At 38.5% G+C, this 19644-nt stretch overlaps 1 protein-coding gene across 1 annotated transcript in view; it reads right to left on the reverse strand.

Annotated features, from left to right (window-relative positions):
* Positions 1-19644, reverse strand: part of LOC148840328 (synaptotagmin-like protein 2) — a 118629-nt gene that overhangs the window by 84528 nt on the left and 14457 nt on the right. The gene's annotated exons all lie outside the window — the stretch shown is intronic.

Raw genomic sequence — 19644 nt, forward strand, 5'->3', positions numbered from 1 at the left:
AGGAGAAGGACGTGTATCTGTCGAGCTCCTCGCCGAATTTAGAAAAATAGGCATAAAAATACAGTCTTTTAGCACAAAATACCAACATAACACTTTTACAGTGTAAGAATGTCACTTGCCGACTATTTCGGACAAACCCCTCTCGCCCAAAACCAAACAAAAGCGTCAAGAAAGACACGAAGACAACAGAAAGAAGGCGAGCAAGATGGCGACTTCACTGGGGGAGACGGTACAGTTGAGACCAACCTAATCATAGAAAAAGTAACATCAAACATCGACGAAATATTAGATTCAAAACTCGCAACGATTCGAGAACCTGTTGCTGCTATAGCCACTAAAATGGACATAGTGATTAAAAGAATAGATGAAGTGGAACAGCGAGTTTCGGACCTGGAAGACGGCAGTGTAACGGCGGGCAACAGGATACGGGTGCTTGAGACAGACCTGCGCAAGGCATTGGATCGTCTTGAAGACTTCGAAAATAGAAGCCGGCAGAAAAATGTGAGAATCCTCGGCCTATGAGAAAACATCGAAGGAAACAACCCAGTTGGGTTTTTTGAGAGATGGATCCCTGAAACCCTTGGCATGGAAATGAAGGGGGACAAAATCAAGCTGGAATGTTGCCATCGCACAGGACCCCGGCGCAAGTCGGGGGAGGGCGGAACACCTGCACCCCGGGCCGTGCTGGTGAGGCGGCACAACTACCGGGATAAGCAGAAGGTAAGGGAAGCGGCCAGGGCCAAGAAAGAAATCATTGTGGAGGGGAAAAGAGTCTCCATCTTTCAAGACTTCTCGGTCGAGGTGCAGAAAAAGAGGGCGGAAACAGCCGAAGTGAGAAGGAGGCTGCATGATGCTGGACTGAGGTATTCGTTCCTGTATCCAGCGATCATTAAAGTGTTTGATGCCTTGGGGGGATCCACTACTCTTTCCAGCTTAAAAGAAGCAGAGAACTTCCTTAAAAATATTCAACAGCAATCCTCCACGTCTGAATAGAAGGTGAGAGGTCTGCTGCTAAACGAGCAGCCTTGGCTTCTGTTTGTAGAACTGATCGAGCAGAGAACTGAGCAGCTATGCCTGCGCTTAGATCCTTTTCTGACGTTTTAACTGTTCTCTATCCTTAAGATTCTGTTATTAATGTTAATGTTGAGATATAGATGATACTGTTTTGTATAGAAACTTAAGACTGTAACGAATTAATTTGGCGAGGAGTAGACAGTTTTTGTTTTAGTATAATAGTTGAACCCCCTATAACTGAGCGTACTTTATTGCTGACTGCCGCAGCTGCGTGACTAGCGGCAACCTTTAGTTTCACTTCTCTGTTAACTACGCAGAGAAGCGAAACAATTTTGTTGGACCTTTTCTTAGTTTAGTTTGCAGACTCTAGCAATCTTGTTCTAAGACTGCTCTTTCTGTCTTTATCACCGTTAATCAATGTTCAGAAGATTAACAAAGTTCCTTTGTTTCTTTTTTAAATACCTGACAAGTGCTGTTACCTCATGTACTGTGTGTGGTCACAAACTGAATTTTTGTTTTCTCTCTCCAAGACATTGTTTTATTTTTTTTTCCTTCTTCTCTTTTCTCTTTAAAATGTATGGAACGGGTACTTGCAGCTGCTCTATTTGCTATTCACTGTTATGTTGCATTATACTACAATTTAGCCACTGCGTTACCGTATTACAACTAAAAAAAACACCATGAATAATGTTAAGATACGCACTTGGAATTTAAAAGGGGTGAATAGCGTAGTTAAAAGGAAAAAGATTCTGAACGTCCTGAAACAAGATAAGATTCAAATAGCATTTTTGCAGGAAACTCACTTGAATGATCTGGAACATAAAAAACTTAAAAGGGAATGGGTAGGTCAAGTTTATTACTCATCATTCTCCACCAAATAATGAGGCGTGGTTATTCTCATTCATAAGAATCTCCCATTTACAGTCAACTCAACTTATGTGGATCATGAAGGTAGAGTGGTAATAGTTAAAGGATTACTATATGGGGAAGAAGTGGTGATAGGATGTATATATGCCCCTAATGAACAAGACGAACAATTCTTTATCGATGTGTTTGGACAACTCACTATTATGGATTGTAACAATATTATCCTTGCAGGAGACTTTAATTTTTCTTTCTGTCCTAGGTAAGATAAGATGCCATCTGCTAATGTACCATCATCTAAAATCTCCAAAGTAGTGACAACTTTATGCAGCGAAATAGATGTTATTGATATATGGAGATTCTTCAACCCAACTGCTAGGGGCTTCACATTTTACTCCTCACCGCATCAAACAGCTTCTCGTATTGACCACATCCTCCTATCCAGCCATATGGCCCATCTAGTAACAGATATAGGTATTGATCCAATTACTATATCAGATCATGCTGCTGTGACAATGAGTATGTCCTCTCCACAACCAGTGGAGCGTTCTCTTGTATGGAGACTAAATCCGTTTAATCTGCTGGACGAATCTGCTGGACGATGAATTCAGAAAGTTCCTTAATGAACAAACAAAGCTATATTTAGAATGTAATGACATTGAAGAAACCGATCCTAGGGCAGTATGGGAGGCTTATAAAGCTTACATGAGAGGTATGATAATTTCTTATACCAGTAAAAAGAAAAAGGAACGAATCTCTTTGCAGTTAGCACTTGAGAAAAAAATTTCAAAATTGGAAGAGTTTTACACTGCTAAATCTGAGAAAATTCTAATTGAAATTAAAGAAGCTAGGTCACAACTTAATAACCTAGTGACAAAAAAAGCTGAAAGAGATGTTCTATATGCAAGACAGCGTCTATTTGAAAAGGGCAATAAACCAAACCGCCTCCTTGCAAGATTGGCAAGGATGGCACCATCCAAAAATTTTATTTCTGCCATTAAAGATGAGAATGGCCAGCGAACACTGGAAAATAAGAAAATAAATGGTATCTTTAAGAATTTTTTTGAGAAGCTATATAGCTCAGAAACAGATAAAAAACTGCTTCAGGAGAGCACTTTTTTAAAAGGCATAGACATTCCTCAAGTCAGTGATACACAGAAAGGTTTATTTAGAAGTTCTATCTCCAGTAAAGAGATTAAAACAGCTATCATATCACTACAGTCAGGAAAGACACCAGGACCAGATGGCTACCCTGTAGAATTTTTTAAAATGATGAAGGATCAGATCTGTGACATTTATCTCAAGGCCATCAATAAATCTATTAAAGAATCTTCCCTACCAGAATCTATGAATATTGCCAACATAACAGTTATTCACAAAAAAGGAAAAGATCCTGAACTATGTAGCTCATATAGACCCATAAGTTTACTGAATGTTGATATAAAAGTGATAGCTAAAATACTGGCAACACGCTTAGAGAGAATAATGACTAGCATTATTGACCCAGACCAGACGGGGTTTATTAAAGGAAGAAACTCATTTAATAATACCAGGAGATTGTTTAACATAATGCACCATCTTGACCAGCTACAGGTTTCAAGCCTCCTTGTGTCGATGGATGTGGAGAAAGCCTTTGATAGAGTGGAGTGGGAATATATGTTTGATGTTATGAGGAGATTTAATCTAGGTGAAGACTTTATCACATGGACTAAGTTATTATATAGTGCACCTAAAGCCACAATACAAACTAACGGTTTCATCTCCCCCCCCATTCAGGCTGCACAGGGGCACACCTTGCTATTCACTATAGCAATTGAGCCATTGGCTATATATATAAAATGTAATCCAAACATCAAGGGGGTCCAACTGGGGGGAAGACATCACAAAATTATGCTGTATGCTGATGATGTTATAATGACAGTAACGGACCCTGTTCACTCCCTACCTGAAATTATTACTGGTATAAAAATGTTCTCAACCATATCAGGCTATAAGGTCAATTTCAGTAAATCTGAGATTATGCCTTTAGGGAACATGGGAAAAGGAGAACCCGCCTATAATAAACCATTTCACTGGAATCCTAAGGGTATCACATACCTTGGGATTCAGGTGACCCCCAAAATCTCACATCTGTATTCTGTAAATATAAGACCTCTACTGATACACTTAAAGGACAACATGAACCGGTGGACAAATTTACCAATATCTTTCCTGGGCAGAATTAACTTGGTAAAGATGATAATATTACCTAAACTTCTCTATCCTCTATCTATGATATTCACTCCCATGAATAAAGCTGACATAAAGGATCTGAATAAAGCAATATCAACATTTGTATGGAGAGGAAAAAAAACAAAAATTAAATATAAGACTTTGCAGTTACCCAGGGATTACGGTGGATGTGCATTGCCAAATCTGAAATACTATACCTGGGCAATACAAGCAAGAATCCTCCAGCAGTGGATTCATGCACCACCAGACTCCACCTGGGTGGATATGGAGGCTGAACACGGTAAACCAGCCTCTCTTGTAAACCTCTTAGGCAGGAAAATGACTAATGTACCCCCACTAGCTAAAAAGGACCCTTTAATAATAAATGTACTGAGAACATGGAGGAAGATAACTAAATTCTTTAGTTATTATCCCTCTCTTTATATGCTATCTTCACTTGTGGGTAACCCAGACCTACCTCCTGAAAAGACAGGCTCCCACTTTACTAATTGGCAAACAGCAGGTATACATAGAATTTTTTACTTATTTGAAGGGGGGGTATTTAAATCCATTGAGGGTCTTCAAGCACAATATAACATACCAACAAGAGACTTCTTTAAATATCTTCAGATTGGGCATTATGTGAGTACCAAGAATGGTGGTCTTGACTTATTCAGCAGCTCGCACACACTAGAAAAATCTTTCTAAAGAACGGGAACTCAAAGAAATTTCTATCCACGTTTTACACTTTCTTGTCTAGGCATGAGGTGGACTTCCAAAAATCTTTACAATCTGGAGCCAGGAACTGAGGTGCTGTATAGATGATAACACCTGGAAAACTATTCTTTCATTGCCTTCAACAATCTCCGTCTGTAACCGGTATAAAGAAATGCAGTACAGGTTGTTACATAGAGCATATATATCTCCACAGAGCTATAGCAAATTTAGCACAGGCACATCACCAAACTGCCCTAAATGTAAAACCCAGGTTGGAACACTGTTTTACTGTCTATGGGAATGTACATATGTCCAGAGGTTCTGGTGGGAGGCATGTAAAAAAATATCTTTGATCTTTGTAATACAGTTAGATCCTCATCCTCTCACGTGCATTTTGGGAGTCTTGCCTGTTCAGCTGCTGAACCATAGAGAAGCAGTCCAGCCTGCCCTGATGCTGGCAAGAAAGGTAATCATGACCAAGTGGGTGGGTGACGAGCCTCCCTCTCTAGCTCTCTGGGAATTACTCATAAGAGACTTGATCTCTTTGGAAAAGTTAAGATTCATCCTAAAAGGTGAGCTGGACCATTTTAAAGATTTATGGGATAAGCCTTTGACAGCATTAGGTTTAAAAGAAGAGCTCAGTATATATTCCTAAGCCATTATATATAACTATGCTATAACCTTTATGCCTTTAAATGGTAAACTCTGATATAGCTGTGACTGTACCTGTTTTTGTTTTTTATTTTGTTTTTGTTTTCTCTGTCTTTCTTCTTCTTTCCTCTTTTACTCTTTTTTTTCCCTTAACTCTATTCTTCATTTCTTTTTCTTACATTCATTGTTATTCTCTTAAAAAAATGTAAAAGTTTAAATATTGATGTCTCTGCTGTGATATTTAATAAACAGAATTGGAAAAAAAAAAGTTAGGAACTGACTCCCTGACAATGTTGCTTGAGATTGGGGATGCTGGTATTTTTCTCACAGATGCACTTTTAATAAGCCAGTCAGGTGTTGCTACTCATGATGGGACCTTTTCAGTTGAGCCCAGGGTGACGTTACTTGTCAGTGTGAATGATTCCAGTTAACGTTGATATTTGCAAGGTCACAGCTCAGAAGAAGACATTTTGCGAGACTAGACTTGAGGAGAGATCAAAAATCTCCAAGAAAAGTTTTCTGCCAAATTTTGAGACAGTCACAGAACGAAATTCCAGCGAGTTAGTGTGGAATGTCCCCAGATGTTTAACGACCCAAATGTAGTTTTCCACACCTGTACCTTGTTTTGTTCGCTTCAGCCTGACCCGTCTCCTAGAATAAAACAAGTATTTATTCTACATGTAGGCACATTCAGCATTTGATTTTTTAACTTTAAATCTGTCTTTCATACATTCATGTGCTACACTGAAACAGAAATAAGACACAAAGTTTTACTACAAAGCTATTGTGCAGTTTGTGAACCCAATAATTATTGTAGTGCCCATTACTTACACAATGCCCTTGTTTAAATGAAACCCTTCTTTTATTAAATGACCAAAAGGGCTTCTATTTATGAATGCAATGTTTTCTGAGATGCAATGGTGCATGAAGTAGAAAAAGATTAAAATCAATTCCCTATAGATTGTGAAATGCTTGATTGCTCTAGGTTGGAGTGATGCTTTTCTGATGTACTGTATAGAGCTGTCTCTTGCCTCTTACCTGTTTCTGTGTAATGTAACATTCACAAATGTAGTAATTCCAAATACATACAGTACTTGCAATGATACAAGGTTGCATGTTTTTTTTTAATGGTCCTGGTACTCAACGAATTTAGATATAAGCTCTCCATTACTTAGCCATTTGAAGTCTTGTTTTTCCCCGATGTTCTCTTCAGGACTCTTCTCCTTGAGCATCACTCCTTCAGATATTCTTGGCGTTTCTGCACTTTCCATCATAGCTCAGATGCTTCTGAATTTCTCTGTGCAGCCATGCCTGCTGGCACCCGGCCCGTTCAGATGCAGACCACGTCATCTGTGCGACAGCCTTTGCCACGGAACGGCCTCCTGTGGCAGAGGAACATGAAGCCTTCCTCTGCGCACCGTGTCCTCAGCTTCGCTGGGTTCACAGATTCCCTGTCTTTACCTCCACATGGCATACTGTAGCAATTGCATTGGTTTATTTTGGAAACTGCACATCACATGTTTTTTGCTAAAAGACTACCTGCTCTGTGAATGAAGCCAGCCACCTTATCTCTTGGGAGACAGCACAGGGTTTTAAACATTTTAAAGTTCCATATCCAAGTCTATCACTCCTCAGCGCTGAGCAAGTGTCAGTGGAAGCACATCTTGTAGCTTTCTTACAGATGTGCAAATTGTAAGAGAAATATGTCCAGAAAAGCGCTATATAAGTGTAAGCAATTATTATTAAATGTCAGTCCAGTTAGAACTACAGTAGGTCTATCATAGCCAGCTTGGACCAAACCAGGAGCACACAGACCAGAACAGTAGACAATTCCAGATAGCTATCAATAATTCAGAATTCCTTGGGAAGATCAGGGTCCAGTGATCCCAGGAGAAGCAATGTGTGGTGGCACACAGTACAACACCAGCATCTTGAACTGCGGCCAGACCAGGTCTGCTTCTGCTGCACTAGCAGGCCAAAATTGGAGTCATCATCCTGGACACATAAGGACAAATGAGATGGAGCTAGGTACCAAAACTTAACCACCTCTTGAAAATTCCAAAAATAGGTAAAAAATGTACCCATTAACACAAAGGACTAAGAACTAGCTTCATATGATATTGCCTGTGAGGGATCAAATATAATGTGTAGAAAATGTAATTGGATTATTCAATGTTGGGGATTTGGGGGTGGCTGAATTTACTACATTTCCCTAAATTTGCTCCTTAGAGATTTCATTGACTTCTATTGAAAAATGTATAAACCGTGATCATTACTTAAATAGATTATTAATAACCACTTGATTTAAAGTCCCACAACACTTGAAAAGCCTGTCCCAAAGGTTATCAAAGCAATACAGTATGTGCATTTTATGTTCCACATCACTTACAAGGAAAAAAGTTGGGATTAAACTTGAATACAACTCAATTTCCCCTTATCAGGCAACATCCCAAAAGTGTTTTAGGGGTTACTGACATATTTTCTGAAAAAAGATTTATTATGTGTAAAATATGGTGCTACTATTATCATAGTATAAAAAGTGAGCCCAGGGTTATATTTCTGGTCAAAGTCATTTTCTCACTTTAGGAAATCTCCACATTCACATTTTCTATCATTGTCTAAGGCAACTGGGCAATGGCTCTGGTTTAACAAAGATGAAAATAGATTAAGACGAAATGTCAATATTAAATAAGACCCCTTGTTTACAGTGGATTGATATGATAATAATAAGACACCCAAAGAAGACTCCACAGCCAAAACGTGGTTCTTTTCTTCTCTTTTCAGCATGGAATAAACCTGTACTTGTTCCTAATAAGACTCCTGATGAGGCAGATAGCACATTTTAGATAACTAGAGTCTTTGTATTTTATTTCTTCAAGCCCGGCAATCAGAAATTCAACACTAGTCACGAAGAGCTCGTGTGAATGATATGACAGCTGTCATCAACTTAGTTTAGAAAACGAGTGGGCAGCTTCAAAAGCTTTATCTCCTCTCCTGAGCTTTCTATTCTGACTGAATGACAGCGAGCACATGGCCAGCTCCAGAGCTCATTACGGAGATACGCCAGTCTGACTTACATGGCTGCACACTTATTGACTTGGATGAATGAAAACTATTATATATTCATTGGAGAAGCCGACTTCAAATGTAATAAACCTAAATGTGCACTTGTTTGATGCACAGGCAGAAATAATTAGCATGTGTTTTAATCAGTGAAACACTGGCTTTGCATAAAGCTTCAAAAAGCAAAGACCTCAGGAGCAGCAAGAAGTCAACTTACACTAAATTTCTATCACTTACTGTAGGAAAGGGCACTCCAAAATCATTTCATTATTAAAGGCTGGGCGCATTTTATAGGATCAACTTGCAAAAAACTTCAATTTATTACAGCCCTTATTTAATCCTATGTTTTGCACCCTTAACCTTCAAAACATTTAAGGTGAATTCACCATCTCTTTATGGCACAAAATAAAATGTAAAAATAATTTACAGAGACAATATAATTGCTGAAATGCACTTATGATCCAAATGATTTATGTTCAAGGCTTTTAATTGTGTCTTTAGAATAAATTCAATTGTATTTCAGCTGCTGATTGTTTCACAACATTAAAACCAGAAAATGGTTTAAACTTATTATATATTCATTGAAATGTAATTTTTCAGCATCCTTAAATATCTGGAAGTTGCAATTGATTTCCAAATTTATTTAATGGTTTTGAAAACCAAGAGAATGATTCGGTTTAATAGCAAAATATTTTCTTTTATTCAAAGATGCTTACCTCAAGAATAAACGTGGTCTGAAAAGCAATTTACTATGCAGTGCTGGACATGTACTGTAAGAGCAGTAGTGAATCTTTGAATTGCGCTGATAGAATACAGATGTATATACTACAGAATAATACAACGTCCATGTTTCACTAGAAAACATTACAAATTTTACCTGATCAGAATTTGATTTTAAAAGATTTCCTGACTGAATTCAGGCCCTGACAACTTGGAACATAAACAGAATATACCCCCTTAACCAACAGAAAGAAAAGCCTTTTCCTCCACAGCCAGGAGATCCAGCATAACTTAAAGACCAGGGATAGTTATTTTTGCAATTGAAAGTAAAGGTTACCTACTGTATATATAGGTTACCTACAATGGACAACCCTGGCTCAGGAACCCATCAAGCCGTTTGAAATGCTCATGTTCTGGCCATCCAGAACCCAGTTAAGACCAGGACAGAAAAGGCAATTAAGCAAGAGAAGGCTGAGGCTCAACCTACTACTATACACTGGCAGCTGACAGGAAGGAGACACCAAGAAACATGGCTGAAAGCAACAACTGGTTTAAGCAACTGATTTATACGGATTTGTTTTGGCTTTTTTTTCTGGCATTTATCTGCAAAATTTTCTCATGAAAATGTTATCCCTTGTTGTATTTGTCTACATGTACTTGTCCCTCCAACTTGAGCTCCTGATGACTTATTGAGCTCCTGCAGGACTCAGGAGTGACGGTCAACTGCTGTAGGTCTTCTGTTACTGAAAACAATCAATAACAAACGCATATATTACAAAATTATTTTGTATTTACAACAAGTCTAGGTATGCAAGAGCAAACTAACTCAAGATTTTAAGTTTTATTTAATTTTATACATTTTTTTTATTATCCCACTAATCAGAGTCAGTCACACAGGCTGTTAAGCAAAACGCTGGCCACCCCCGCCAAGTTACAGGATTCGAACACACCACATACTCCTTTATGGCAACAACATTCATATCATCCCTGCTTTTTTACCATCCACTTTCTCAGAAAGGTGTGAAACGTTATGAGCCCTGCAGTACCTTCACCGCTGAGCCAATTACAGCCCAGGTCCTTATTACCTGGCACCGAAAACAAAGCTGCTCCTTCCTGAAGGGGCTGTATTATTGCAAAACATGCATGAAATGGAGAAAAGCAAACATTGCTTAACTCAACTCTCTACTGCTACAAGTACAAGTATCACTTAGGCTTTCTGAAATTTGTACAGCTACTACTCCTTTGCTTTTCACCTACTCGCAGTTCTTGCTTTGTCCTACTTTGCTCCTCCTTAATGATAATACCGAAACTGTCCTCGGTCATCATTTAAGACAAAATCTAGATGCTGGGCTGTTGGCATCTTAAAATGTCATTATGAGGGGCTGGGTTAATCCTAAAATACACTATACCTTTTACCTATTCTACGGCCAGAGGACTAGCCTATATACAGTATGGAACACAGAATTCTGTATTTATTCTAACTATGAAAGGCCACAGCTAGACTGAACCAGGCTCCTTTTAAGCTGCCTGGTGTTTATTTTGTACACTGTGGGGGGAAACACACAGTGTATGTCTGCGGAGATGAATGACAGAAAGCCACATTATCACCTTGTCACAGAGAAATCGCGAAGCCAAGGCAGTTGTTCTTGATGGGAGTAGTACCCAGGGACAGGAGAATTGTGCAGTACCGTAACGTACAGTAGGACCCATCCAACAAAAGAGTGACGAAACGATGACCCAAGGGTGTTGCACTGGCAGAGGTGGCTGTAGACAACGCTGGGATTGAGAGGCTCTATGACCTGCACCAATACTCTAGTGAGCTGCTGACTGGCTGGGTTTCTTATGATCAACTCTTTCTATTCGCGATGCCACAGTATATTTTTATACTGCTGAAAGCATGGATAGTGTTCCTTTTTCTTCAAAGCAGTTGTAAGGATGTATGTACATCTGATAAAACACAGACTCTTTACCTGAAACTCTAATGTCTTAAAATTAGTAACGTGCATCCTTCCACAAGGGCACAGGGGTTTTAACTTAAAACGCAGACTACACTGTTTTTTTAATTCATAACCATTTGAGCTGTTGTATTACTGGAGCAATCAAGCGAAGTATGTTGCTCACAGGTACAGCAGCTATCCCTCCTGAGATTTGAAACCATAACCTTCAGTCTAATCAGTAGTCCGTACTGCTGCCTCTTTAAAATACAAATGTTGAATTTTTGATCACTGATTTGCTGCATCTTTAAGACAATGTCAGAATTCCATGTTCTGTAGGTTTCTGCAGGTACCTGAAAAGGAACAATACCACTTCCTAAATCCAGCTTAAACTCGGGGTGCGATGCCATTTTGTGTAAAAAAATTGGGTTTAGATCAAGTTTAGTCTCCCTTTTCTTATCCAAGACTTTTTAAAATTCTAATCGTGCTTTGAAATGAATACACACTCATGATTCGTTAATGTAGGTTAAAGGTTTCATATCACCAAGTATACAGTGTAGTGTTTCAAAGACATGCTTATGTGGATCTGATACGAATCCCTGGCAGTCATGCATGATCACATTGAAATTACTTCACACCAGCTACAAAGCACTGTGAGCAGAGTAAAATCATACATTCCCAAGAACATTCTAAAGACAGAAATAAACCAGCCATTTCATTGTTAACCATAAATAATGCAAAAATATTTTAAGCGAGAAGTTTAGGCTCTTAATATCAATACCCAAGATATTATATAGCATACAGTATATACAAACTGCATATGAACAGCTTTCAACTTTTATCAAAAGGTATAGATAACGGGACAAACAAACAGAATTTCCAGGTATATATAAAGATCCTCAACATTTATAAAAAAATAAATGTAAAAAATGTATCAAGCATGAAAACTATTTTTGTTTGATTTTACCCTTTTAATATGTAAAGAATAAATGCAGTTAACGTAATCCTTCGATCATGTGGTAGTTTCACAAACCCTGTACTCTTTGGGATGTCTTCTAGACAGACTGTGTTGGTTCTGCAAAGCCCCTTCAAAGAAGGAATACTCACCGGCAAGCATTTCAATCATCATGGGGAAAACAGAGTAACTGACCACAATTCATAGGGAAAATATTGAGGTTTATTAAAGATTTTTAAAAAGAGTTTTGCTTTGAAAAGACATGAAGCTGTGCAAATTTTAACAGCAATATAACTTTATAGCCATTTTTTTAAGTGACTGTCCAAAGATACTAAATTCAAGTTAAAAAGAATATAAATCAAATTAAAGCGTTTTCATTTCGAGTCTGTAATGCCCCATGATATGCAAACGAACATTAACCATTAACAGTTACTGTAGAATCGAATGCATCTTAGTTGCTTTAGTTTGAAGGTTGCATTTCATAATCAAACGACAAATTCATCGACATGTACTGTAGGGGCCTCGGTAAATGAATTAAACATGAATGTGTACCACAGGTACTGCTCAGAGGTATAAATGAAATTACACATCAGGAAGGTTGAAGTTGCAAGAGAAGTGCTGATGCATAAATCAGAAGTCTTTGGGGATAAAAACCATCACAAGCTTGTTTTCCCCTTAGCCTGAAATTGCAATCGTAAGAAATAACCATTTAGCTGCATTTTGAAATGGAGTTCCTTGGCACTTTGAGAACTATTTATTATTTATCTCATGTCAGCAAAACGTGCTCGGTACCTCTCAGGACATAGTCTATAGTTTATACAGTTAAATATACGTACAGAGACATTCCTAGTAAACAAAATTATATCTAAACCTTTAAAATAATTAAGAGAAATTATTGGAATTACATGAACTAAACCTTTTCACAGCTACTATTAATATGTGACGCAGTAAACAGTATTGTAAGAGGCTGACGCAGGTGACAATGGAGGCGTCTAAGAATCTAGACACAATGGGTAATACAGTACCTAACTAGTGTCAATATTTCCACTGCCTAGAGCTTCAATTCAAGGGACGTTTACTTGGTTCTGCTTAGGTGAGAAACACTGATCAAAAGAGCCTTCTGGTTTACCTTATTTAATTAAGTTTTGGGTAAATGATTGAGACTGTTAAAAAGAAAGTGGAGATAAAGATAAGAGACAGAAGACACGAAGTAGGAAAAAAGAGACTATGAAAGAGAGGAGAGACCACAAGACAGAACACGGAGTGTGTGCCAGGCGAGAGGTCCGTGTTCGAGACCATCCAGAAAGACCCATTGGAGTGAGTATTTAGCAAGCTCTCTTAGCAAGGTTCATTCTGGGTTAGAGATAGAGATTCATCATAGGTTGTATTGTACTTAGTTTTGTATTTTAGTTAAGGTTTAGGATGCTTATTCTGTTTCATATACAAACACTGAGTCGAAATGAATTAGATTAATTCATTTAAGCAGGTTGATACTGCAGCAGGGAGTGGTCACGTACGGCAGTTGTATTTTAGTTACACTTTGACTCAGCACTGAGTCAATTCACCAGCAGCAGATTCCATTATTACCAGAGCTGTTACCACATCAAAACAAGAGCATTTTCCCTTCTGTATAAAGAAGGGATAAAGGAACAAGTAAAGGTTTATTCCATGCTGAAAAGAGAAGAAAGGAAACAACATTTCGGCTGTTTTTTAGCTAAGATACAAATACTTGATATCACATGAGCAAACAATAAAATGAGTGCAGAGGCTGCCGAGAAAGCTCCAATAAGCAAAGGAGTGGGCCATTTGCACCTTCCAACAGACCGGGATGTCTAATAGAATATAGTGTAATTCACAGTCCACAACCAAAATCTAGAACCAGGCAGGAACTCCAAGGAGAGATGAAGCACCTGAAGCAGTAGACAGGAAACAAGGAAAGACTAGGAGCTAAAAACACCAAAAGAAGAACAAGAAAAAAAACACAAGGACTGAACTGACCTACAAGAGGAAGAAGGGCAAAGAGCCGATCACAAAGAGCAAGGTTAGAAAACAAATGGCATTCATTAAGAAGTATAAGCAAATCATGAAAAAATGGCATTGTACAGATACAGGAAACAAAGCTAATTTATAAAACAGTTATAAAACAGTGCCAGACTACCCAAGAATGCAAGGAGCCCATAGACTAGAGCAGACTGCAAGCCTCTTTTCAAAAAAAGAGAAAGACATTTATTACCTCAAGCCAAAATATACACTGACAAGCCTCAAGTTCTTTAACATCATAATGAGTCAAAACTAGAAGTTGGTTCCAAAACCAGAACCAAAGATCAAACGGTCATTAAAATGAGTCCTGCAAAAAAATTACCCCAGTCAGGTTTGTGTCTTATCAGTGTGAATCCATTTCAGTTCTTCCAGAACTGAAAACCTTGGAATAAAACAAGAAAAAGAACTGTCACAATATCTTTCACACTACCTTATCTTAAACTCCCAAGTCTACAACAGAATTTCGGAAGCAAAAAGGATTAAACTGCTCAACTTGTCATCTACATGATTGTATAACGCATTGCTCTGAATCCAACTGACATGTTAAGAGAGATATTTGAGAGCATGTAAATCCACTGAAAAACTGTAATATTATATGCGGAAAGTAAATTAAGTCATTTTTGCCATACTATATATTCATCACACTTGGCAGCATTTAAATTTTACAAATAAATCCATTTAAATAACATCATAAGCCATTAAATTTAGGAGGGACCAATACACTCCACATCAACCAAATCGGTTGAACTCATTTAATGCAAGACACTTTCAGGGTCATTAAAGCCTCACAGGAGTACTGGAACATACCTCAATGCTTCTGATATCTTTATTGCTGAAATATTGTGAACCTCCAGAATAACCCTTGCAGTTATTAACACCAAACATGTGGCCTTTAATCATGTTTGGCTTTTTTTAAACGTGGACAAGGACTTCCACTCCTTTCTGACAAATTGAGCTCCTTTTGCATAGTTTGCAAGCGCAATTTCAAATTCTCACATTAAAGCCATGAAATACTTGTTTAGATTGACATGCAGTTTACAAATGTGTCAAGGATCGAGCGATGCAAAAAATTGTCATTATTACCCACAGTCACAAAAAGAAACAGCCGTGCTGAAACACCCCAGTGCAATGTTACTGTAACAGCCACTGAGCCTAGAAGACGGATCGGAACTGGACACGTGATCCCGGAAGGGCTCTGCGAGTCAGAGCGCGAGACACCCTGCTGCACGAGACTCGGGATTCTGGGGGTTTCGCCATTTTTTTAAAGTTGTTTGTTATTTAACTTGTTGTTGCTGCTCCTGTTATGTTTTTTGGCCATTCCTTTTATGTCTTTATATTGGAGCATACGTGCAAATCAGCATCTCATTGCACTTGTGCAGATGACAAACTGAGCTGGACTGGATGGGGGGAGCTGCAGCCAGCAGGAGGTCTAGGTGGTGGTACAGGCAGGTTGAAAAGCTCCTTGTGGAAGAGAACCCCCCTGTCAGTGGAACACCACCAACCCCAGAGCCTCTGTAGATTAGAGGGTACAGGGAATGTCTGAGTGATCCCCTCTTAGCGTGCTTCTGGCAGGCCAGTGTGGAGCTCACCGCCTTGCCTGCTACCCCTGTTAAGCTGCTTCTCTTTTATTTTTGACTCCTTGATTGTATGGGCATCCTTGGACTGTGTGTTACTATTCACATCCTCCAACACTGGATGCCTGGATGCAGAGGTTTTATTGCATTATTAACACGCTAAATAACATTATCCATTTATGATAATAGCCATTTTCACTAAGGCACCTGCTTTGACCCATGGGTGACATTCACCACACGATTTCCGTTTCCAACGATGGAGAGGAAAGGTCTCATTTATTTGCCGTCTGCCTCTTTACCATTGGCTTTCAGACCTGCCTTGCAGTAAAGCTGCTGAAAGCAAGCTTATTCTTTCGACATGTCCATTCAACCAGCTGTCTCCTGCTGACTGTTTCAGGTAAACTGGGATGCAGTCCTAGGACTTGAGTGATTAGAACTGCACAGTGTTGGAGGTCTGCAGGGACCACTTTCAAACTAAAGTATTCAGCACAAGACATCAACATACTGTATGGTGATGTTCTAGTTTATGAGCTCTCTAAAGTGGGCATTTTTGCAGTCCCCTGTTCATTGACTTCACATCGCCGTGGCATTTTTACCGCTGCATTGCCTCTTCTCTTTCACTGGAGAAGCTGGTACATTTGTTGGTTGCACCTCAATATCAGCGACAGGAATGGAGAAAAGCATCAGCCTAACTGTGCTTGGATTCCTTCCTGGGAGACAGGGTCTGCCAGTTTATACACATTGAGAGCGGTGCCAATGGTGAACCCTTCTGTTTTTTTATAGTCTGGCATTGATCAATAGGGGAATCAATCATGAGATTGATGGTCTCATTATGCATCTTTCCATCCAGAGATGTTCATTTGAGTGAGAAGTGACTCGAAGGACTAGGTTACATCACATTCTGCTACCTAGTTCTAGAGTATCTACAAATACGTTATTTTGCATTGCTGCATATGTCTCTCATGTATAAGTTAAAAAAATACTTCTATCTGGAATATACAAAGAGGGAAAACTACATTTGTATCTGCACAAGGAAATGATTAAATTTAAACATAAGCATATGTAGAGTGTTTTTTAACCATTTCACCTGTTATTAGATGGTTCTTAAAACACATGTATGTTCTTGGTACCAAAACAACCAATACTAAGAAGTGTAAGATTCTCCTAACAACTCAAACTGTCTTTGTGAAAATGTTTCATATGGTATTTGTGACCTCAAAAATAACTATTTAGATTGGCTATGTTTCGTCAATCAGGAATCCCAAAAATAATGCCACCAGAGAGCCAAACGCATTACTGGGGACCCGTTCAGGATGGGCACAGGCTGTATGATTGATTTCTTTCAATGTGCTGGCAGAGTGCATTACCCCTGAAGGAAAAACACGCTACTCCATGTTAAGTTGATAGCTTATTACATACAGTAGTTCATGTGGGTAGCTGCGTCAGCATGCGTAGGCTGCAAAGGAAAAAGTAACAGGTTTATTCCATGCTGAAAAGAGAAGAAAGAAAACAACGTTTCGGCTGTGGAGCCCCCTGCGGGTGAAGAATTCATTTCAAAATTAATTTCTGTTCATCAGCGCGCTGTCCAACTACACTACTGTGTTCATGTGGATTTCACCATGAAACACATTCTACAACTCATCTTTGAAACAATGTAAATTACAATTTAATCCCATTAAGATATTTGATTACTACATAGCATCTAATGGAAAAGCCAACTAAAATATCGGCTAAATGTTTTTCTTTCCTAATAAACTTTCTTATTGTTCCACAATGCTGCCCTTCATTTTTCCTCAATGGACAAATGCGTGAATCCAGTCTGGGTTGATCTTATTAAAGATAACTCTCTAGGTAATTTCCAGAACCACCAGTCAATTCACAGATTACAGGCTGGTGCTTTTTCCTATTCAGATCTATGCTCAGCAATGTGTGCTCACATCATTTTCAGGGGCAGCATTCTTCTCACCCTCTACATCGAAAACTGAACAGAAGCTGGCAAAGTCTGGGCCTCCGAGCCTCGATCCACACTTTCACTGAAGTCCTCATATACAGTAAGCCACTGCTGATTAACAGGGATCTGGTTTGTTTCTGCAAAAGGAATACATGTCTCGTAGAATCCCAGGAAACAGTATTCTGTTCGGAATAATTGCTTTCTAAAATCCCTGGCCATCAGTCACTTCTGTTTACACAACTTACTTAACCCCTCAGAGACATTTTTAAGTGAACTGATTCCCCAAAGGAGCAAGAAGCACTTTTTCATGTGATAATGGGATACAGCTCTGTTTTAGGTGGTATGTGGGTAATGAGAATAAGGTTTGGGAGAAGCATAATTGTCATTTAAAGCTAATTCCTATTTGTACTATTTTTAACCCCCACATAAAAATGTAATAAAAAATTCCTAGGGCTTTCAGGAAAAAAGCTTACGTATCGCCCTCTATTGTTATTTTAGATGTAGTACTGCAGTCTGTACGCTGGCACATTACTATGGCAGGAGGGAAGGGAACACCTGGAGCAGGAAAGGACTGATTTTTACTGCCTTAAAAAATAAACCCTGCAGACAGGGGTAAACTGACATCATCAAAACAGTTTCCATATTGCAGAGACTACATTTAACAGAAAGAAAGATTTGAGAATCTGGTCTGCACTTTATCATAACTAAGTGCATGTCTGTGAAAGCGTTGAGCCCCAAGGCTCACCTGTCTCCTTGTATAAAAATGCATCACTACCTGATGTGGCACATCACCAATGTTGTGATCAAAGTTTTTTATATAGGGTTGAAAAACTCACCTTTGAATACATTTGCCATTTACCTTAACCACTGAAAGTAAAGTACTTTATAAAAAACTTTGAAACTTTGGCTACCCCTCCCCACACTCAAGAAGGAAACAGTACAAATTCTACTTTGTATGACTGATTTGTTGTCATCTTAAACAACTGTACTAATATAAAATGTATCCGCTGCAAAGGTACTGTTAGTTACTGCTTTAGCCTTATGAACCCACTTAAAAATATTTCCTTATGTATTTAAGGACGTACCATTACATCTGAAGATGTTCCTTATGTCAGTCAATTGTATTACTCCTGAAATTCAGAAAGTCCAGTGACTCTAGGCCATTATAGCGCATGAGGCACAGTACCAAACGCCAACAGTAACTTTATTAATCTGTTTGCTTTGGTTCTCAGACTAGGTGAGGTCATTTTTCAATCATTTTCAAGTTATGACTCCATTCTATTGTACTAACATTTATGTTTTTTCATGTATGACTACTGCTGTAGCAGTAGGGATTTATCCCCTTAGCATGATCATCACTTGCAATTATCAGATTAGTAAGCAATTAAGCTATACCACATCTTAAATATTTTAATTTGAATGAGACACAAGAGTGAAAAGACTCTCCATGCAACTAAAGGTTCAGATGTCTTGGTGTAAGATGCATTACACTGGCATTATTTGTGAAATATAGATTTTATGAAAGAAAGATGAGATTAAGAAAACCCTCAGTGAATAATTTCCATGAGACAATTATTCTTATTCGCCCTCTGGCCAAACTGTCTCATCTCCAGAAAATTGGAATTCAGCTCCCACATCAATGAACTGCCAAACGTCTCTTATACTCTCAGAGATGGAAAACAAAACCTAAATTTTGTTATTTCTTTGGTTATGGACATGTTTCTTGTTTCCTCTGTTGGCATGTTATTACATTACAGACATTGTATTAAAAGGTCTCATGAGAATATCTTGCATTAAGTTGATAATATGGTAAACTATTGGTCACTCAAAGCATACTATACAAAATATGTTCAAAGCTGCTGATCAGTAATATAAAAACATGAAGAACATTAAGAACCTGCTTTCAGAACGCGTGTACAGTAACTCTACTGAACAATTAGTTATTTTTGC

The sequence above is a fragment of the Atractosteus spatula genome, chromosome 2 (assembly GCF_055471065.1).
Source record: "Atractosteus spatula isolate fAtrSpa1 chromosome 2, fAtrSpa1.hap1, whole genome shotgun sequence".
NCBI classification, from domain to species: Eukaryota; Metazoa; Chordata; class Actinopteri; order Semionotiformes; family Lepisosteidae; genus Atractosteus; species Atractosteus spatula.